At 40.0% G+C, this 23,963-nt stretch overlaps 1 long non-coding RNA gene across 1 annotated transcript in view; it reads right to left on the minus strand.

Moving 5' to 3' along the window:
- Positions 1-808: 808 nt before the first annotated feature.
- Positions 809-23,963, minus strand: part of LOC127490737 (uncharacterized) — a 71,666-nt gene continuing 48,511 nt past the window's right edge. Inside the window, exon 4 of the long non-coding RNA XR_007919120.2 lies at positions 809-6,901. This is a non-coding gene — a long non-coding RNA (uncharacterized lncRNA). The remainder of the gene's footprint in view (positions 6,902-23,963) is intronic.

Raw genomic sequence — 23,963 nt, forward strand, 5'->3', positions numbered from 1 at the left:
GCATACCGCTGGAGTGGCCATTGAGGGGTGAACCAACGGCAAAGGAAGACCTTTCTCTCTCTCTCTCTCTCTCTCTCTCTCTCACTGTCCACTCTGCCTGTCAAAAAATTAAAAAAAAAAAAAAAGAAGAAGTGGAGTAGCCAGGATTCAAACTGGTGCCCATATGGGATGCCAGTACCACAGGCCAAGTTTTAACCCAATATACCACAGCATATATTGTTTTTATTCTTCAATTTGTGGGATTTCCAGAAAGATTTTTTCAAAGAAAAATGTCTCAACTCAAAACTACACATCTTTCTCTTTCTCCTCGTGACCATTCTTGGGGTACAGCAAATGCTCCCACAGCACTGTCAAGATGCTGTACAGAAGTAGGACTGAGCTGAGCATTTCCTGAATTACTGAGCACAGAAACCATGACTGATGATAAAATGAACAGACTTGTTCCGAACTACTGTGCTTTAAGGTGATTTTTACATAGCAAGAGATGTCTGCAACATCATCTGCTAATTAAGTAGAGAGCTTTCTGTATATGCTGTCCTGTGCTCTCCAAGACAAGACAAGTATCTGCTCTGGGATTCCCTAGAAAACTTATTCAAGGACACTCATGGCCTTTTATTTTCAGGAGTCCTCTATAAAGGAGGGGTCCAGGTGCTGAACACTTTCCAGAAACTCACTACTTTATTTTTTTTAAAAGTTAATCTTTTAATTTTTTTTCTTTTTTTAAACTTTTATTTAATAAATATAAATTTCAAAAGTACAACTTTTGGATTATAGTGGCTTTTCCCCCCATAATCTCCCTCAACCACAACCATCCACAACCATCCCATCTCCCACTCCTCTCCCATCCCATTCTTCATCAAAATTCATTTTCAATTATCTTTATATACATAAGATCAACTTGGTATATACTAAGTAAAGATTTCAACAGTTAGCACCCACACAGATACACATGAATATTTATTAATATTTAGTTATTATTATTTTATTTATTTATTTTATTTTTAAGGAATGCATTAATACATTTGATTCTTGGGGCTGGCGCTGTGGCATGGTGGGTAAAGCTACCACCTGCAGTGCCGGCATCCCATATGGGTGCCAGTTCAAGTTCCAGCTGCTCTACTTCTGATACAGCTCTCTGCTATGGTCTGGGAAAGCAGTAGAAAATGACCCAAGTCCTTAGGGCCCCATACCTCTGTGGGAGAATGAGGAAGAAGCTCCTGGCTTCTGGCTTTGGATCAGCCCAGCTCCAGCCATTGTGCCATCTGGGGAGTGAACCAGCAGATGGATGACTTTCTCTCTCTCTCTCTCTCTCTGCCTCTGTGTAACTCTGCCTTTCCAATAAAAAAATTAGATTCTTGGGGTCATAGCAAACATATAATTACTACAACACAATTCTCATCAATCCTTATGTTATTGTAGTATTAAAACAAAGACAGCAGATTCCATATAGTTTATAGATAAAATTCTAAGAGTGTAATGATATTTTCCTTCCTCTGTTCCTTTCTTCCTTCGGTCCTTCCTTCTTTCCTTGTTTCTCTCTCTCCTTCCTCTTTCTCTCTCTTTCCCACTGCTTTTAAACCTTACCTGCTTCCTTTCCTGATTTCCTCATTCTTGCTAATCAAAGATGTTGTTATTCCCTTTTGATTCGAACTCATTCTCACACATTGAGTAGATTCTTATCAATGGATGATTAATAGATACATTTTGTGCTTCCTTTTTTCAGATTTTCACTTTTTATTTCCAGTCAAAATCTTTTATTTCCTTAAGTTGCTGGCCTTGAGTTGAAAACCATGGCTTCCCTAACTACATTTACAAAAATTAATGTAGTTAACAGTGGTTTAAGATAAGGGAGAGAGTTTGACATAGCAATTAAGATGCCATTTGAAACACTTGAATTCTGTATTAGAGAGCCTGGGTATAAGTCCCAGTTCTACTTCCAACTCCAGCTTCCTGCTAAATATGCACATTGGAAGGCAGATAGATGATGTACTTGGGTTCCTACCACTCATGTGTGAGACCTGGATTTAGTTCCAGGGTTACAACCGTGACTGTTGCAGGCTTTTGGGGTGTGATCTAGCTGACAAAAGATCTGTGTGTGTGTGTGTGTGTGTGTGTGTGTGTTGTGTGTGTATGTAACTATCTGTCCCTCTCTTTGTCTTTCAACTAAAGAAATGGCTTAAATACTACATTTTATGTTATGCGTTTTAAGCCCAATAGTAATAACAATTAATAATAACGTAAAAGTCCACATAGGAGCTCAAAAGCCAGGGTCTGATGTCTTTGCTCTGTTCACCAAAGCTTTCCTGAGAACAGTGTACATAGAAAAAAGTATGTATAGAAGTAAAAGTAACTGAGAAAAGAAGCCATATCATTTACCTGTTACACTCCTTAAATAAGTTAACATCGCAATTAGAATGACAATCAATGTATTTAACCGGATGCAGAAAATCTTGCATAATGGGATTCTGACCTACTCCACTGACTTCATCCTGAGTCATTCTGTATATTGGGGACCCCTTGAATTCCTTTTTATCTGTTTATTTATTTATTTAAGAAATAGACAAAGGAAAGAGGTCCCATCTGCTCCCAAAATAGCCAGGACTGGGCCAGGCTGAAGCTCAGAACCAAGAATTCAATCCAGGTCTCCCACATGAGTGGCAGGAACCTTATTACTTGAATATTCAACTCTGCCTCCCAGAGTCTGCATTGGCAGGAACCTGGAGTCAGGAGCCAGAGCCAGGAGTAAAATCTAGGCACCTGGATGAGGGACACAGGCTTCTTAACCCCTAGACTAAAACAACAATCTGTACTTCAATGCAATTAAATGATACCATGTAACAAGCTGCCTAATGCTTACTCTTTAACATATGCCTTCAACGAGGCTAGCAGCTAACTCTATCCGTTTCATTGTTGTATCTTCAGTGGCTATCACATTTCTTTTTGTCCAGTAGTAAATTAACAGTTCGAGTAAATTATTACATTGTGAATGAATTAGTAGATCATTTTGTAGTTCTTGGATCACATCAGCGGTTGGGTTTTAGGATATCTAAAATCCATTCTAACTCCAAAAGGATGTGTTTTTGTGGTTCTATTCCCATTGCTGAAATGGCCATTTATCAAGAACCTCGCCCATATACATAATAGTTTGTATTGCATGGATGTTCTTACTAACACCTGTTTTTCCAGTTGCTTGGTTGATGCTATGACTACAAATATAATGGAAGATTAAGTGAAAGATTCAGATGTTCAGTTAGATCACCAGAGCCCACCCTAGGGCAATTAAATAACAGACATCCAAAGTGGGAAGTGACCCTAATCACTGGGGAGCATTGATTTGTTTGCCTGTCAAGAGTTGTGACATATTTTTAGGCTTTGGTTTATCACAGTAAACTGACTAAAATAGTTCCTGAAATAGAGTAGCTGTTCAGTAAACATTTTTGAATGAATATCCTGTTGTGAATGAGTTTGTGCATTCAGCCAATTCAAATATACTTTTAATCAATCAATCAATCTCACCCTACATATTGCTGATGATACATGATTCATGGTCCTCTGGGAACTAACTCTGGATGCTCTGCCCCAAGTGAAATTGAGGCAACTGAAAATTCTCTCCAGGTAAGAATATTGGCAGAATTGCCTGCTAACAAGCCAAAAGGAACCCAAGGTGTACCTATACACTTCAGAAATAGAGTCTAATGGTAGACTCTTCAAAGTAGGTTCATTTATTGCACAACAGAATCAAAGCAGAGTGGCAGGATAGGAAGAAAGCTTGAGGTTAAATAGCTTAGTATGTCCTCAAACTCTACCATTTAGGATGGCCATAACTGGAATCTCTTTTTAAAGTAGAGTAATAATACTTTTGAGTAGCCAAGGATAAATGGGCTGACAACGGGCTTTTTTAAAAATTTTTCACACAGCTCAGGTAACTAGAGGGACCAAGTGCAAATTCTAACACTCGCAAGATTACATGCACCATAGCCATTTCTTCATGGATTTGATTCTATAAAAATGAGTTTTGGCAGTTCAGGCCGGTAAAATATTGCTTCCTTGTTCTTAAAGGAGATTATTTCTAGGGAAACTTTATTTTTTCTCCAACCAGCCTTCAAAGATTTCACCCAATAAAGAAATGCCTACATAGGTTTGTGCTAAACCTGAATTCTGTTATTTTCATTGTTCTAATAGGGTGACAATGACCAATCTTGTTCTTGAGTAAAAGTTCAGATTTTATGAGATCAGCTATTCTTAATAATTACCTAACATCTTAGAGCTGGTGTCAGAAATCATATAAATTTCAGAAGGTGACTGAGAGACTCCATAATCCAGGTTGTAGTCTCAGTGGGCTCTGAGAAAGCAGCAAGGGAAGACAAACTGACTTGGCTGGAGAGAGATGTTTTCATAGGATATAGTTTAAGGTATTAGGACATAGATTAGATAGATGCAAAAAAAAAAAAAAATGAGATCCTGAAAACCAAAGGGAAAGTAATACTAAGCCAAACGTCTCTGAGATAGTGCCCTAGAAACAAAAAGAGATGACTTATAAGTTGGTGAAAAAAAGTTACCAGGACCCAGACAAATATTTTGGATGAAGAGATGCATTCTATCAGTCAGAATCTGCAATGATTCCTCAAGAAATGAACAGAACCCAGGAATCTATTTTAACTCCAAGTCACAGGTAATGAAGTCCATAGTAAAAGCAATTCAATAACTGCCCTATGAAGGACAGGAGAGCTTTATCTATTTTTACAGAAAATCTGGATAGATTTGAGTAGTGAAACTGCTCTATAAAGTCAGGGAATCAGGCACCTAGGAAAAACATATCAGAGATGAGCCATAGTAAAGGGGAACCAGACAGAATAATGTACAGGTTAAGACCAGGTCTGGGCTCAACCTTTGTCTCACATGAGAGATTCTCTAGTCACTGTTTTGCTCATAGCTTTCTTTTCACTTAGAATGAAACTCAAGTCCTCAGATCATCCTAAGTCTCTTCCTGCTTTTCCCCTCTCTTGCACACTACAGTCCTACTGCAGTCTCTGTGTTCTTACATACCCTTTTTTGCAGGGTTTTACTCTTGTTGTGCGCCTTACTGCATACACTCTTCCCCAGATATTTGCATCACTCTTCCTCTACCTCCTGAGGCCACTGCACAAATGTTTCCTTTTCAGCCAGGCCTTCCCAGACCATCTTATTTTATTTTCTTAAGATTCATTTATTTAAAAGTCAGAGTTAACAGAGAGAAGGAGAGGAAGAGAGAGGGGTAAGGGGAGAGAGGTGAGAGAGAGATAGAGATCAAGATATCTTCCATCTACTGGTTCACTCCCCAGGTGGCTGAATGGCTGGGGCTGGGCCAGGCTGAAGCCAGGGCCAAGAGCTTCATCCAGGTCTCTCACATGGGTGGCAGGGGCCCAAAAACTTGAGCTATCTTCCACTGCTTTTCCCAGGCCATTAGCAGGAAGATGGATTCATAGTGGAGCAGCTGGAACTGGAATGGCACCCAAATGGGATGTCAGGTTTGTGGGCGATGGTTAACCAGCTATGCCATGACAGCAGCCCATTTTAAAGTACAACAACCCACCCAACCTCCAGGCACAGTCATTTTAACTTTCTGCTTTTGCTTCACTTCATGGCTCTTTTCATGATCTGACAGATTTATGTTCACCAGTGTGTGCTGCCTATCCACCTCCCTCCAATGGCATATGTGCTTTTGAGCTTTTTTTTTTTTTTTTTTTTTTTTTTTTTGGTGAAGACAAAGGCACTTTTCCTTTGCTCCATTAATTACCCAGAGCAAACAAAATTGTCTGTACTTAGCAGAGATTTGAAAGATGCTTGTTGAAGCCATCAAGTGTTTAGTCTTCATGGCTGAGGTGCCCATGTCCCACATTATAGAGCCTGGGTTTGATTCTCAGCCATGGCTCCTGACTCCAACTTCTTGAATCAGGAGACCCTGCAAGGCATCAAGTGATGGCTCAAGCAGATGGGTCCCTGACATCATGTGCTAGAATTCCAGTTTATGTTCCCTGCTCCCAAATTTGGCAAAGGCCTAGCCCTGTCCATTGTAGGCATTTGGAAGTGAACCAGCAAATGGAATTTCTCTCTTTCTGTCTCAATTTCTCTCTCCCTTCAGATAAATAAATAAAATATTAAATATATATGTATACTTGTTGAATATATTGAATATTTATTTAAATGCTGGAAGCTTTTAGCATACTGGTATTTAACTCATTCAAGAGATTTTACTATGGAAGATCCATCTGTCAAATATAAAGGAATATATTAGAAAAGCAAAAGTTTAGAAATGAAATCAAATAAAAAGTAAAAGGAAGAAAGGGGTTCTCTCTCAGCCAACAGCTCTAGCCCTGTTTGTATTAGAGAAAGGTTCAACTGTCAGTATCTCAACTAAGCTTTTACTGAGGACTAGGGGAAGAGCAGGTGGGAAGGGCACGTTGTAGGCATATTCCACAGAGTAGCAGAGAAAGATGCAAAAGAAAGAGGGGTTTCCAAAGACCTGGAATATTCCAAAGTTGAGGAAAACAAGATCACATATGACTTGATATCCAATTAGGGCACCACCCCTTACACAGTGGAGGGCTCTACTAATTGTGGGGTCACTCTGTTCTTTCAGAGACAGAGTTTTCTCTCTCTCTCTCTCTCGCTCTCTCTCTCTCTCTCTCCCACTCCCTCTTCTCATAGGAAGAGTCTCCTGACTGCTTGCAGCTCTCCTCACGTGGTTGCCTGCACTCATTTCTGAATGTGTACTCTAAATAAATGAATAAATCATACTCCCATTCTTGCACTTGATTTATGTTTCTGCTTTGAATTTTTATCTCCCATGAGGGTAAGAACCTAGAATACAACATCTTCCCACAACAAATCCAGGATGCCAGAAACCAGGTCTCAAGGGCAGCTGAAAAACAAGACATGTGAAATGTTGGTTAAAACAAAATCAACACAGCACACCTCAAGGAACATATGATGAGTGTGGCATTTCAAGTGTCGCAGAGCTACTTATATCTCAAAGGGGACTTTCAAAGAGAAGAGACAGTTCCAACAGGAGAAAGACCCTTCACTCCATATACAATTATTAAACCAAAACTTCTTGACACCAAAGGATCTCTGATATTACAGTGACTATGGAGCCATAACAGATGCTAGTCACAAAGGGACTGGGTCGGGACAAGTTTCTCAGCTACTAGCAGGAAAGCTAGATAGTTGTTGGAAAATGCCCACTGGAGCTATCAGCCAAGAGCATTTTCATAATGAAAATCTGGGGAAGGGAAGTGTAAACTGATCGTGTTGAACTTACCCTGGGTAAAGATAAGAGGCTCAGGAAAATACCACGCAGGGATAGGAGAACTGTCAATAAGGAGAAACATTTGCTGCTTCTGGATTGGTTGGGGCTAATAGTCTGGAAAGCTTATGTGTGAGTAGGAGGCACCAGCACCTGGGAGATTCCCCCAGGGATTTTAAGTCAAAGCTTTAACATACATGCAGGAATGTACAACAGTCTGATGGTTTCAGCCAGTAGCTCTTAACCGATTAGCTTCCTTATCTCTTCTCCCCATCCCCCTCTGCCCTTTGTGAATAAATTTAACGCATGCCAAAATTTTTCTTTTATCACAGTCATTGCTCTCAAAGGAGAGATTTCCCCCACATGAGTTGACAGGTCATGGATTCTGAACGAAACCATGTTTTATTTTTCCCCAGTAACATTTCTTCCCCTCGGATTGCCATTAGTCCTTGGCTCTAGAAACATAATTCTGCCTGAAATAATGGCTACAAAAGCTGGGAATTATTTTGTTTCCTGAATATGGTGGGTATGAGACCCCTGCTGTGATAAACTTGTCTGTCCTTGAATTCTTTTCAAAGGAAGGCAATTTAGAGGCTTGGCATTGAACTAGCACAGCTTCAGAGATCCTGAAGGAACTCTGCTGGCTCAGGGAGAGGCAGCCCAGCCCAGGCATCATCTGCTGGAGGAATTCCAGCTGCCTGCCCTTGGAAGCAAGCAGCCCTCAGCGGAGAGCAGTGTAAGAAACCGGACAAGGGGGAAATTCTACACTTAAATTATGTTGAGCCTATCAGGGCAACGTAATTTGACTTTTTTGATAATTTGGTATTATTTTGGGCTTGAATGTTTCAGGTCTGCAACTAGCAAGATGACTTTATCTTGGGTACTTTAATTACTACTCCCAAGGAAAGCTTTTATATTCAAATTGGGGACTGATAAGCAGAAAGCTTTTATATTCAAATTGGGGATCCTTCTATTGTGTTGGCATTTTTATTATTAATGTATATTTACATATCATAGTATTGGAGCATCTTAATGTTCCAGGCTGATCCTGTGGTGGGATCTCCAGATGCCTCTACTTATACATGGCTGGAAATAATTTGCGATGGAAATAGAGCAGACATTGTTGGACAATATGGCATGAAAGTGCATTTAAGTAATTTCTGAGCTTTCTGAGATAAAAACCTACACTGCTCTCTAGAGGTCCCTCAGAAGAAAGGTGTGGCCAGGCTCCATAGGGAGGGATGCTGGGTTACTACTAGTCTTCCCACAGGGGAAAAGCCACAACGCAACCTTATCATGCACTCAATAGGCCAGTCCAATCAATAAAGAATTCAAGTCTATGAAACCATGGAGGGGAAAGCCCACACCCCAGCCCCCTGAAAAGGGGCTTCCCTAAGTGCACTGGCCTCTCTCCCTCTATTCCCCACAGAGCTGGAAGGAGGTGCGTGGTCAGTGAAGCTCACTCAGTAGCCATGGAAACTGTCCCGCAATTCTTGATCAGCAAAAGTAGCCTGTGAAAGATCCTGAACATAGGAAATTTGTTCTTTCTCCTTCAGTCTCCACTTGTTCAGTGGGAGGCAATGTTTAACCCGGTTAAGAATGTTTGCTGTGCAAGGACCAGTGTTGTTGTAGATGAAGCAACACCTGCACCCCACATTGGAGTGCTGCTTCCAATCCCAGCTGCTCTGCTTCCGATGCAATTTCCTTGTTAATACATCTGGGAAGGCAGAGGAGCATGGCCCAAGTACTTGGGTCCCTGACAATACCCATCTAGGAGAAAAGGTTGGAGTTCCTGACTCCTAGGTTTGGCCTGGCCCAGACCTGGCTGTCGTGTCCATTTGGGGAAACAACCAGAGGATAGAGGATAGAGGATCTCTCTCTCTCTCTCTCTCTCTCTCTCTCTCTCTCTCTCTCTGATTTTCAAATACATAAATATTTTTAAAAAGAATGTTTGCTCTGCAGATTAAACTTCCCTTTGGGTGCATTTTTCTAAGATCTAGATAGAAAATCAGAAAGACTATCCTAAGCTATTTCTACTAAAATAGACTTTCTCAGTTATAAAGATCATTGTTTGTTACTGCAGCTTTCTTTCTATTTTTCTACTGGTAAAATGTAAGGCAGAGAAAGGTGTGATACATTGGTCCCCAGGATCCATGGAGAGACACATGATGTAATTCACGTGAGGCTCTTGCCTCGGTGCCTGGGTACATTATAAGCGCTCAAGACCCTGACAACGTGGCAAATGAGCTGCTGTGCAGCAGTTGTGTGTTATGGTCTTTCCTTCCATGCTACTTACCACTCTGCTTCGTTTCCTCGTTAGCTTACTTGTGTCATCAGGGATTATAACTGCCTGGAGGTCAGAGGTCACATCTGAGTCATCTTTGTATTAGCTGAAGCACTCTACTGTCTTGCATGAAAAGGGCGTTCAAGGAAAAATTACTAGTGAACAAAGGGCAACCTAATGTTGCCTATTAAATATTAAATCTAGATTTTCATATTTAAATAACCGCATGAAGAGGGTCAGCATTTCTTTTGACTCTAAGTGGAATTTCTTCCTGGACAAAATTCTCAACAAGAGGGAAATGTGCAGTTTAACACCTGGGCTACCCAATCTCTGCAAATGAAATCAAATCTCAGTGGAACTGATGGGGTTGTTTCCTTCAGGGACGTTCAAAGCGCTTTATGGTCAGCACAACATCCAGTCTCATGGCAGCCCTGGGAGTCACTGTCTGGGCCTCCTCAGCTACCTAAACACTTTGCATGCAACACATTTCTCCCTTTGAGATCTTTCTTTCGGTGATGGAAACCATGTGGGTGCTTAATAAATATTATTATGAAAAACAATAATATTTATTTGAGGTCCCACAGAGAAGCTAGGAAAGTGAGTGACGCAAAGGGTCGGAATCTGCAGTCTCCTATAGCAAAGCAGGAGCCCTCTGCGACTGCACACTCGCCATGCCAGGCAGTCCTCGGGGCTTCCAAGTGGGAGGCAGGCAGGTGACCTCCACCTGGAACTGAAGAAGGAATACATAAAACGTCGAGACAGATATGGTTCTTGGTCTTGAACTGCTCTCTATCAAAAGAAAATAGGTACTTCTCCAAAAATAACACCATACACCATGAAATATGTACAGGTGCATGAAGCCACTTGTTTACATATAGCCACAAGATTCAACAGTGAAAGTGAGTTCTCAAGACCAGAAAATACATATTTAACCCTCACTTTGCTTTTGCTTATCTGATTAGTACAGTCCTGATGTTCCAATTAGGACTCCAGAGAATTTATAGCTGTGTAATCTGTGGTTCAGCCTCTTAGCCTCAGTATCACTCTCTGTAAAATGGGATAAAAAATAGTACTAATTTTCCTAACCCAGTCCTAGCCTCTCTCTCTCTTTCTCTCTCTCTCTCTCCCTTCTCTCTCCTTCTCCCCTCCCACTCCTCTCTCCCTCTCTCTTTCCCTTTCTCTCTCTCTCTCCCCCATCTCTCTTTCTCTCGGCTTCTCAAATACATAGACTTTTAAAAGTATTATTCCAATAAAACCATCGAAACCATCAGGAGTATTAAATATGTTTATATAAAATATTCATCATGGGGCCAGAATTGTGATGTATCAGGTAAAGTCACTCTGCATGCTATGTTGGCAGCATCCCATATGAGCACTGGTTGGAATCCGAGCTGTTCCACTTCCAATTCAGCTCCCTGCTAATGTACCTGGGAAAGCAGTGGAGATGGCCCAAGTCCTTGAGCCTCTGCACCCATGTGGGAGACCCAGAAGAAGCTCCTGGCTCCTGGCTTCAACCTGGCCCAGCCCTGGCTGTTGCTGCCATTTAGGGAGTGAACCGGTGGATGGAAGATCTCTCTTTATAACTCTGACTTTCAAATAAACAAAATAGATCTTTCAAAAAAATTCACCATACTGCCTGTTACATAGGACACTCTCAAAATTGCTATTACTGATTTTCTTTTTACATATTTCATATATCTGATTTTCATTTTTGAATTCTAATTATAAAATTATTAGATATTGTACAAATTTTAACAATTGTAGAAAAAAATAAATACAAAAAGTAATTGCAGAAAAAGAAGTTTCACCAATAATTCTGCCATCCTCTGATTTAAAAAAAAAATAGCAATTCAACGAATTTCCAACTTCTAATTTCTAAGGGTAGGGGCTATACTGTTAGATCTGTGCAAAGTACCTGCCATATAGCAGATGCTCACTGAGTGCATGGTGAAAGACCTCACGGTCAGGAATAATTGTACGACAGTTAAGCTGTTTCTATGCATAAGTAAAAGGGAAACCTTCTAACAGACGATCTCTGAGCTCTTTTCTCAGTAATTAATAGGATATATTCCTTAGGTCACCTCTGAAGCCTCACCACCAGAACGTTCATGAGTGTAATTCAATACTCAGTTGCTCTGTATAAACTATACTAATTTGCTCTCTGCTGGGTGGCGAGTTTTACATGTTCCTATTCTTTTCCTTTTGGTCTTAAGTTCTATTACACAAATAGATTGAAACCCAAGTTAACCGAGCACCAAAAAGGAAACCTATTGAAGTGAAATGGATACTATGAGAAACAGTGACTTGATCAGCCCTTGTCCTTACTGTTGATGAACAACTTAATACTTTATCACTTTTAGTAATTTTTTTGTCCTACTTAATACTATTGGTTGAACTCTGTAATAAACACACAATTATTCTTAGGTGTTGAAATTTAACTGAAAAGTGATCCTTGTTAAATATAAGAGTGGGAATAAGAGAGGGAGGAGAGGTACAATTTGGGACATGCTCAATCGGACTTGCCCCAAATAGTAGAGTTAGAAATGTGCCAGGGGATTCCAATTCAATCCCATCAAGGTGGCATGTACCAATGCCATCTCACTATCCAAGTGATCAATTTCAGTTCACAATTGATCATAATGATAGGATTAAGAGTCAAAGAGATCACATAAACAAGACTAGTGTCTGCTAATACTAACTGATAGAATTAAGAAGGAGAGAACGATCCAACATGGGAAGCAGGATACACAGCAGACTCATAGAATGGCAGATGCCCTAAACAGCACTCTGGCCTCAGAATCAGCCCTTAAGGCATGCGGACCCGGCTGAAATGCCCATGAGAGTATTTTAGACATGGAAAGCCAAGACACTCAGGCAAAAAAAAAAAAAAAAAAAAAAAAAAAAACCCTAAATGAAAGATCTCTGTGAGTGAGATCCCAGTGGAAAGAATGGGCCATCAAAGAAGGAGGTACCTTTCTTTGAAGGGAGGAGAGAACTTCCACTTTGACTATGACCTTGTCTAAATAAGATCAGAGTTGGTGAACTCAAAAGGCTTCCATAGCCTTGGCAACTCATGACAAGAGCCTAGGGTGATTACTGATGCCATAAACAAGAGTGTCAATTTGTTAAGTCAACAACAGGAGTCACTGTGCACTTACTCCTCATGTAGGATCTCTGTCCTTAATGTGTTGTACAATGTGAATTAATGCTATAACTAGTACTCAAACATTATTTTACACTTTGTGTTTCTGTGTGGGTGCAAACTGTTGAAATCTTTACTTAGTATATACCAAGTTGATCTTCTATATATAAAAGGAATTGAAAATGAATCTTAATGTGAATGGAATGGGAGAGGGAGCAGGAGATGGGAGGGTTGCAGTTGGGAGGGAAGTTATTGGGGGGAAAAGCCATTGTAATCCATAAACTGTACTTTGGAAATTTATATTTATTAAATAAAAGTTAAAAAAAAAGAAACCTAAGTAAGAGCAGGTATTTGTAGTATCTCTTTCTTTTAGATTCCCCACCATCTCCAAGTTCCAGACTTTGCAGTCAGTGGCCAGAACCTTGGTTTTAATGGACTGATAAACTGAGTCGGTATACATTATGCATCACTGACTTATCCCAGCCATGTGTGGGAAAGTATCTCAAAGAGTAGAGGACAGCCCAATTGGCCTTTAGTTGTTCTACTTACTTTCTTTTTTAAAAATTTATATGAAGGGAAGGAATTTAATGTATTTCATATATATAATTTTAAGAGCATAATAATACTTCCAATCCTACCCTCTCTCCCTTCCCCACTTTCCACCTCCTTCCTTCTTCATTTCTTATTTTCCTTTCAATTTTTAAAAAGACATACTTTCAATTTACTTTATAATCACAAGCTTAACACTCCACTAAATAAAGAATTTAACAGGTAGTAAATAGAAAAACCACTGTATAGACAAGTGTATAAAAATAATCAAATCTCAAAATATCAATTTCATTCATATACATTTTTTGTACTCCGCATGTTATATCTAGGTCTGTTGAGAAACTATAGCTAAGTACCCTAGATTGAGTCCTATTTTCTGATCTTAAGTGACTGCTTTATGGCCACTTCCTTCATGATCAACACAGCATTAAGAAAGGATGTGGCTTTTTGAGCCCCATTACCTGGGTTCAAATCCAGGACCTACTGCCTTCTACTATATGTTGAGCAAAATAATTGACTACTCTGAGCCAGTTTCCTCTGACATTGTCTGGCACATGGCAAGCATTAAATAAACATAAACTACTATTGTTATTAGTAGTAGAAGTATTAATAAAATGAACCCTAGTGATTGGTGACCTAGCAATGTCCCAGCCAATATCAGTACTGCCATGAATCAAAGGTTGCATGGGTATAATTAGAGCCTCCAAGTGTTACATGCCAATTATATTCAGATCACTGCATTCAGAGCTATAGTGAACTGGGATGAATAAAATACACATTTTGCTCTAATAGTTTCATAATGCAGAAACCAAAAGCTCAAAGTATTACAATCTCAGAATGCATTAGGAGAAGTCTTTTAGAAATGTGTAGTGCTATTAGTTCCATATGAAAAGATGTACAAAATACAATCTAAAGACTAAAGTAATCAGGAAAATGGGCTCCCTTCCATCTTCTATCCCTGCAGATAGTGGTCACTATCCAAATTATTTGTGTCATAAAGTTGTTTCCCACAAAACTGACTGTTTAAAGTGTTAAAAGCACACGTGTGCTATAAAAGAAGATATTATCAACATTGTTATTAGTGCATTAAGAACAGACAGAACTCAGCCCTGCCACATCAAAGGAGTGTTTTTCAGATTTTCCCCTAGTGGGTTGGGAAGAGAAACTAGAAACATATAACCTTGCAAAAATGGATATTTAAATAGGAAAGGCAGAAACATAGAGCCAAAGGTATACAAACACATGCGGAGGACCTTATAAAAGCATCAGACTCTGCTCTCTCAGAGTCTTGGGACTTGACTAGGGATATAAGAAGGGAATCTTAAGGTCATCCCAATGCATCTTAGAACAAGATGAACCATCACAATCAAGTTACACAGGGGATAATATACAGATAAAAGTAATTCATCTGAAAACCAAAGTCAGACAAGATTCCCACTGTGCTCACAGGCCCCTCCTGAGGACTATCTTTGCACATGTCACCACATACGAGTTCACGGCTGATTGCGCCAATGGCTACCTGAACCAAAGCCTGATGTACAGGTTGCCTGAAGTTTATGAAGTGGCATGACACTTTCTGTCCAAAGTGAGTATATTAGTCTCCCTTTCCCTTCTCTCCAGTTTTGCTTTGGATGGGTTCAGTTACTTATGATCAACCACAGTCTAAAGATACTAAATGGAAAATTCCAGAAATAAGCAACTCATAAGTTCTAAATTGCACACTATACTGAATAGTGTGATGAAAATCTCACACCACTCCACTGGATCCCACCTGGGATCCCACCATCCACTTTGTATATGCCACCCTCTCATTAGTCACTAAGTAGCTGTCTGTTAGATCAACTGTCAATATTGCTGTACTTTTTTTCATGTGCTTCTGTTCAGATCTTACTTTACTTTAACATCAGCACCAAAATACAAGGGTAGTGATGCTGGCAATTTGGATAAGCCAAAAACAAGCTGTAAAGTGCTTCCTCTGAGTGACAAAGTGAAAGTATAGTAAAATGCTTGGAGGAAGAAACCACATTCACATAACTGTTATTACAGTACATAATTATAATCGTCTATTTTATTATTATTGTTGTTATTAGTTTCTAACTCTGCTCGGCTTCCGAATTAAACTTTATTGTAAATATGTTACACAGGAAAAAGGTAGTGTATACAGGGATCACACTATTCACAATTTCAGGCACCCTCCAGAGATCTTGGAATGTGCCCCCTGTGGCTAAAAGAAGGACTACTGTATCCCCTATTGGATGGTGATGCATAGACCAAATTAGATTCCGTCTCTTAAGGAGTGTGATTGACACAGAGAGAAACACAGACATCAGGGAGTAAAAGACAACAGAGAGCAGTGAAGAAGCAAAATACATTACACAGCGGTCATCACGAGGCGATAGAAGATAAGCATGAGCAGAAATCCTGAAGTACAAAAGAAAAAGGATAAAATGTACTCAGTAGGAATCAGGAAAGCCGAAGAGGTGATATTGAGTCACTGAGCATGGAATAGCAACCATTATCTTCTGAAGGACCACAGCTGAGGCTACAAGAGTTAGTGTTGCTTCCCATTGCTATCTGAGTTCTCTATAAGGCCTGGTTGTGGATCTCCTGAACAATTTTTCTTCCTGACCTGACCTCCTGATGTGTTCTCATTGCACTAACTCCCTGTGAACTAAGATAGCCTGGGAGTCTCTGTTCCTTGCAATATGAAAGGTTGGACCCAATTAGAACTGCAGGTGGTGATGCTGGTTATTTAAATTATATACCACATGATCTCAGAGATCCAGGGCAGTACATTGGGCCAGAATGTGGGCTTTGAAGTCAGATTGGCATGGTTTCAACTTGGAGTCCTGGCACTCCCAAGCTGCTTCAACAAGCAGCTAAATTCTTAAAGTTCTCTCATATTCAGTTTCTTGACCCATCAAAGAGAAAAAGCCTATTCTAAAGGGATGTTTTGAAAATTGCATCAGATCAGGTACATGTATGCAAATGCCCAAAGTAAATGCTTACTAAAAACTAGCTATTGTAATACGATCATTTTTAAGCAGTGGCTTCATAATTACTAAATGCTTTATTTATGGCACCCTGTGATCACATTGGACATGCTTAAGAGCTTCATCTTGAGCAAAAAGGCAAGAGTTTTGCTAAGGTGTCCTTGTTTTGGTCTGTATTGTTATCTTTAATGACTGCCTCATCTCTTTAGATTTTGATTTGATTTTGCTTCTGGACTTCAAGGGTCTCATTCTCCCTTTCTGTGAACATTCCTCCTCTACTCACTTGCAAATGAATGTCCCAGATTCCTAATAAGCCTGACATCTGACCCTGAAAGCCTGGTATGACTCAGTTCTGAGGTAGACTCGCTGTCCCACCCTCTCCGCCCTGTCTCAGGAGAAAGGGAAGGTTTTGGAGGATCAGTATTTATGTTAGGCTATGAATCCTGGTGGCTTGAGCATGAGGGTTTTCATGTCGCTAAACGTCTGTCTTGACCAAGAGTTTTGACTCACTAAAGCCCTTTAAAAAATCTTGCTCCATCTCTCTGCACTTTGGGCCCACAACACAAAGCGGAAGGAAGTGGTGAGGGGAGGAACAAGGCCTAATTGGCGATTCCTGCTTAGACCCATAGACTCACACTGTTTGCTTTGGAAGGGAAATGGCCTGAATGCTTTCCCCACTGTTTGCATGAACCTACAAAGCCTCTGATCCATCCAATTACATCTCATAGTAAGGGCTAATGGATATTAAAATTACATGGGTCAGGGCTCAAATACAAGTGCAGTTCTCTCGAATTGAGTTAAATCAAGTATTTACTCTGAGACCCAAAGTACAAATTGTGGGCTGTTGAATCAGCTGGAGTTCTCAAAATAGAATTTGACCTGAATAGAGATAATTCCATGAAAACACTACTGGAAACCAAAATACTTATCTAATCTGTAAGTCTGGCAACATGTACAGCATTACTGATCACTGGTACTGGTGAAAGAGTCTTAATTTTTATGTCTAGAGGAAATTAAGCCAAGAAAAAAGCAAATCATTTCGTTCAGAGGAAAGATGTTCATGCATTTTACATTTTAAATGATTCCATTTGAGCACTTGGAAAATTAAAGGGCTTTCAGCCAAAAACAGCTGCATGTCACTCGGCTATGTGAAGCTCAAGGAAAGCTTGGCCTTATCTAACTTCTCAGAAATACACTAACCAGAGACTCTATGAGTTCCAGAGCTAGCACATGCCTACAAGGGATTAGAGGGAAACCAAAGTGAAAAGCAATTCACTCATAATGGAGAGTATAATGGTTATAGATACCAAGTGTGAGAAGGGTCATTCCAAATTGTCAAAATGAGCTCCAGACTTACCAAAACTAGAAGACCATTCTCTGTGTGGGCAGCAATGAGCTCTGGGAATTCCCAAAAAGAACAAGAAGTGGGATTCATCTTGGGATATTTAAAAACCCATCTTTCCTAACAGCTAGAGGCCTACAGTTCCAATGACAAAGAGAACAGCTGTTACTTTTCACAAAACTCTGTGTATTCTTAGCTTTTATTAACAGACTGCTCAAATCCAATGTTATCAGGATGAGCTTTCTAAACAGCTAACTAGCTAAGAAGTGTGACTTCAAGAGTACCTAGAATGCCTTCCCATGACGTTCATCCTGTCTTAATCTTTGGGCTTCTTTAAAACCAAATACCATAAACTGGGTGGCTTATAAACAAGATAAATTTATTTCTCACAGTTCTAGAGACTGAAAATTCAATATCAAGGTGTCAGCAGATTCAGGGTCCAGTGCGGATCCACCTCTTGATTTATAGACAGCACCTTCTTGCTGTGTGCTTCTCTTGTTGTGTGTGGAAGTGACAAACAAGCTCCCTTGGGACAATTTTATAAGGGCACTAATTCCTTTCATGAGAGTTCTGCCCTCAGAACCTAGTCACTTTCTAAATGTCTCACCTTCTTGGGGTTAGGATTTCAGCATATATATTTGCGGGAGACACGAACATTTAGATCATAGCATTTAACTCAATTTACTATCCATTGGCTCAATGCTCAAAATCATGTCTAGTTGAGGTGTCTATGTCAAATAGGAGATAGGTCCCTAAAAGGACAACCTCATTAACGTTCATTAGTCATTTACACTTCAATGAAGAGGAATTTATTACTTACTTTCAAAAGGGAAGGTGATGTTTAGTGTCACTGGTCACCTAAACTTGGATGTTTGACTATCAATTAGAAAGAAGCCTAAAAATGGGAGACTGATAGGTGGAAAACTAATAAAACCTTCTGAATGATGCTGACCCCTAGGCAGAGGTTAAAATTAGATACCAAAAGATCTCCAATTTCAGAAGAAGCTGCAAATATCCAAACTACAAAGAAAATGCAAGCAATTCTCAACTCAGTTTGCCAACTTTTCTATTGCAATGACATTTACAATCTCATTACACAATGTACAATTACATTAATTAATTAATGAATTACATTAATTTGGGCTCTGGCCTCTTCTATAGTTACCGGATAAATACACACAGACACATGTATGTCTATATTTGTAGACATACACAATCATAATATAAAAAATCTGCATTTGAGAATTCACCTACTTAGTAAAATGTATTCGTAATCCCCATAAGAATGCCCATAGCTTTGTAAGTCATTTGTGGATATGCACAGAGCAGCAGAAAACTTGAGTCACACAATGCACACAGCCCTAACTGAAGTCAAATGAGACAACACTCTGCCTTCCTGTCTCAGCTCTCAAATTGTCATACTGTAAACAAGTATACTTTTGTGGTTTATTTGATGTCATTTTTGTGCTTCTTGTTTGTGAGTTCCTGTTTAAAATAGCTCCATATGTAGTGCTGGAGTGCTGTGTAGTGTGCCTAAATGCAAGAAGGCTGTAACATGCCTTACAGAGAAAATACATGTGTTAGGTAAGCTTTGACATGCATGAGTTACAGTGCTGCTGGCTGAGAACTCAGTGTTTAAAATCAATAATATGTATTAAATAAGATGTTTGCAAATAGACCCACATGAAAGCAAGGCTATATATCAGTTTATGAAAATATTGTGACCAAAGGCTTGCAGGAACCTAACCTTGTGTTTCCTCTGGATAAAATGGCTCAGAATTCATTAATTCAACATTCACAGAGCCTTTAGAGAATATAAATTGTGCAAAACTTGAGAATTTATGATATATGTCTTTTATTTGGAAGCAGTTTAAGACTCTCATAAAGTCACAAAAATAGTAGCTTTGTGTATAATTCCCTCAGCTATCTCCAATGATATTTTATGTTCAAAATCAGGACATTGACATTGATACAATACTATTAAAACTCAAGTACAGACCTTATTCTAAATTTCATCAATTTTTACTTATATGTATATTTCTGTGAATTTTATCACAGTACAAATTTATGTAACCATTATCACAGTTGGCACACAATTGTTCCATCACTCAAGGAAAATTCTTCATGTTACCATTAATAGCTCAGCTATAGGCCCCAACATGCTGGTAGTTATTAACCTATTTTCTATCACTAAAATTATTCCCCCCTTTGAAAGTTTATATAAATTGAATTTACAGTGAATAGCCCTTTGAGATAGTTTTTTTTTTCCACTTAACTAGTGACCTTGCTGTCCATCCAAGTTGTTGAGTATACCAATGGTTCATTTCTTCTTCATCACAGAATAGTATTCTGTTATACAGATGTACCACAGTTTGGTTTCCCATTCACCCACAGGTGAATCCATTTGAGTTGTTTACAGTTTGGAGATATTAGAATAAGGCTATTCAATATGCCCTTTAATATTTACCTTATGTTGCCTAAAAGACCAAATGCAGTGTGGGAGAACCTGTGTTTTATCACAGAGACAGTTGAGACATGAAATGTAACTGAGTACTTAATGTTTTCGTTAATTGCCTCTTGCCAAGATTCTATTTATTTGTTGAATTTTTAAAAACCATCTATTTTTTACCTTTCTTCTGTATTTGTTCTTTTCCATTTCATATTGTACTACTTAGCTCCATGATGGCCTTTTTATTCTTCAAAATACTGCTTTACCACTGCAAGCTATGTGTAAGGGTGCTTTCTTTATGGTTTCAGGTAATGGATGAGGATTACAAACCACAAAGTAGAGCAACACTGAATACCTTCCCAGTCCTTAAGTATCCTTGGATGCTTTCCGAATGGGAGATTTTAAGTGCTCACTCTATTAAGCAGGCTCTTCCTTCTCTGTCTCTAAATTTTATTAATTTATTTCTATTCATTTGAAAGGCAGAGACACAGACTCACTATCCAATGGTTCTCTCCCCCAAATCCACAACACTCAAGTCGGATCCAGGTCAAAGCCAAGAACCAAGAACTTGACCTATGCCTTTCACACGTGTGTCAGGGATCCAGCTACCTGATCAATCATCTGATGCCTCCAATGGTATGCATTAGCAGGAAGCTGGAATCAGGAACAATGCTAGGATTCAAACCCTGGCACTGTGATATGGGATGTGGACATCCCAAGCAGAGTCCTAACCACACCTGCTCTTCGCCTCTGTCTCTAGGAAGGTCTCTTGCTTCTTGACCTCTTTCGAGCCCAGTTCATTGACCCTTAAACTCTCTGACCTTTATTTACAGAGGCAGTTTAGCTGTCTCTGTCTCATTTTCATTTCATTCTGAACTAGTCCTATGGGTTATCTTTCCAGAACCAAAATTGTCCACCCATCAAGATGTTTTGCTGAACACCTTCCTTTCCAAGAGAGTTTGCCCCTCAGCTCCCAAACTGCCTTATTTTTCCTACCTTCCTTGTATTTAAAATGAAAGTCATCAGAAACATAAGATTTTTTCAGCATAAAACTGCTTAATAGTTAGTTTTACATTATTTGAATCCACGAAATAATATTTATGCATACTTCCAGATACTAGAGTTTAATAAAAGGGAGACAGAGTCTGACCCTAATAGAAATCTGTCATGTGCAGCCTTTATAGCTCCCACTAAGGGGTGCCCGTGAGTTCCCTGCTGGGCTCATACACAGCATGAATCCTGCTGTTTAGAGCTCATAGTCATTTGAACTGCCTGCTCTCCAATTTTTACAACTTCTGCCCATAGCTGTTAGCCAAAAGATAACAAATAGGATGAAGTCTCAACGTCATTTCTGACAGACTGAGAGCAGAGGTGGCATGACATAGGAAATGATCCCTTGCTAACTCCTGGGAAGCAAAAGGAGTTGCAATTCCCTCCTTTCTCCTCCTACCTCTGTCCTCTTTCCCATCCCAGTCCTATTCAAGAGTCCCTTAGAACCCAGTCCCTGTTGTGCTGGGTGCTGAGGAGACAAAAGTTGGAAGTACATGACCCTGAGCCAAAAATGCCCCAGTAGAAGTCAGAGGAAGTCAGGTGAAAGATGAAACATTTAAACAACAGTACTTTTCCAGAGGCAGAGCTTAACTGTAAGAGTTTGATTTCAGGGATTTAAGCCCATATGGTTTCTTAAAGACATTTTATGTATTTGAAAAGCAGAGTAACAGAGAAAGAAGGATAGACAGACAGACAGACACACACACACACATACTGGGAAAGAGGGAGGGAGGGAGAGAGGGAGGGAGGGAGAGAGGGAGGGAGGGAGGGATCTTTTATCCACTGGTTTACTCTCCCAACTGGCCACAATGGCTTGGGCTGGACCAGGCCAAAACTAAGAGCTGAGGGATTCTATCTGGGTGTCCCACATGGGTGGAACGGCCCATGTGGGATGCTGGAATCACAAGCAGGCATACGATGTTGCACCGTAAGGCCTAAGCCTACATGAATTTAAGGAGGAAAATAATGGACTTGGTTTTTTGGGAAGCAAACTATTTGCAATTTTGAAAAGGGTGCTCTTGGATGAGGAGGCACTGGAGGCATGGAGGCTGAAAAGCAAAGGCCATAATCCAGCTTAGAAATGATAAAGTTCTGTCCTAAAGCACAGTTCAAGGCAACCCTGAGAGGCAACAGGGTTTGGCAATTGACTATGATGTAAGAGGTAAGACAGGCCGGCGCCGCGGCTCACTAGGCTAATCCTCTGCCTGCGGCGCCAGCACACCGGGTTCTAGTCCCAGATGGGGCGCCGGATTCTGTCCCGGTTGCCCCTCTTCCAGGCCAGCTGTCTGCTATGGCCTGGGAGTGCAGTGGAGGATGGCCCAAGTGCTTGGGCCCTGCATCCCATGGGAGACCAGGATAAGCACCTGGCTCCTGCCATCGGATCAGCGCGGTGCGCCGGCTGCAGCACGCCGGCCGTGGTGGCCATTGGAGGGTGAACCAACGGCAAAGGAAGACCTTTTTCTCTGTCTCTCTCTCTCACTGTCCACTCTGCCTGCAAAAAAAAAAAAAAAAAAAAAAAAAAAAAAAAAAAGAGGTAAGACAATAGGAAAAAAGACAGTGCCAGTGGCCCAAAGCTTGAGAGGCAGGGAGAAAGTGTGTCCTGTTAGCTGGATCGCCAATACTGGAGGACCAAAGTGTGTGTAGGGTGTGTGTGGCTGGGTTGGGCACAGAAACAATACCTGCTTGTTTTTCCCATTCTCATGTGACAGACATCTTTGGACATACAGGCACAGGAGGCCAGAAAATAGCTTTAAATGTGATAGACACATATTATGTACCCAATAAATGTAAACAGAATGAAACACTACTACATTTTGGAATTCAAAAAAGATTAGAGATATAGTAGGATTTCAGAGCTGTAAAAGTATTTAGTTATCACCTAAGAGGCCTCCAATTCATAAATCGTATCCTATTTCTTCCCATCTCCCTGTCCTTTCCTCTACCACAAAATTGTTCTTCCCTTTGTGCTATGGATGCTACCAACACTGAGACATCACTCACACACCTGCAGTTTCATTATATTATTTTTCTATAACTGTGCATCTTTATTTTATTCTACCGCATTTTTTAAATATTATATCAAAAAGAAATCTATTTTTAATACTTCCATTTTAATCTTATCTTCTCTTGGTAAGTCATGTCTACGTATTAAAGTTCATCTAAAATTTTTAAAAGGCCCTGACACAGCCACACTGTGTTGGACAGGGAAGCTACAAGAGTTCTTTTTTTTAGAAAGCTTTTATTTAATAAATGTAAATTTCAAAGATACAGCTTTTGGAATATAGCAGTTCTTCCCCCCATAGCTCTCTTCCCACCTCCACTCCCATCCCTCCCTGCTACTCCCTTTCTCATCCCATTCTACATTAAGATTCATTTTTGACTTCAACGAGTTTCCCCTTTGGTGCTCAGTTAGTTGTCACCGATCAGGGAGAACATATGATATTTGTCCCTTTGGGCCTGGCTTAATTCACTCAGCATGATGTTTTTCAAATTCCTCCATCTTGTTGCAAATGACCGGGTTTTGTTGTTTTTGACTGCTGTATAGTATTCGATAGAGTACATGTCCCATAATTTCTTTATCCAGTCTACTGTTGATGGGCATTTGGGTTGGTTCCAGGTCTTAGCTATTGTGAATTGAGCTGCAATAAACATTAATGTGCAGACAGCTTGCTTGCCAATTTAATTTCCTTTGGGTAAATTCCAAGTAGTGGGATGGCTGGGTTGAATGGCAGGGTTATATTCAGGTTTCTGAGGAATCTCCAAACTGACTTTCAGCGACAACTAACTGAGCACCAAAGGGGAAACTTGTTGAAGTCAAATGGACACTATGAGAAACAGTGACTTGATCAGCTCTTGTCCTGACGGTTGA

The sequence above is a fragment of the Oryctolagus cuniculus genome, chromosome 6 (genome assembly GCF_964237555.1).
Source record: "Oryctolagus cuniculus chromosome 6, mOryCun1.1, whole genome shotgun sequence".
Taxonomy (NCBI): Eukaryota; Metazoa; Chordata; class Mammalia; order Lagomorpha; family Leporidae; genus Oryctolagus; species Oryctolagus cuniculus.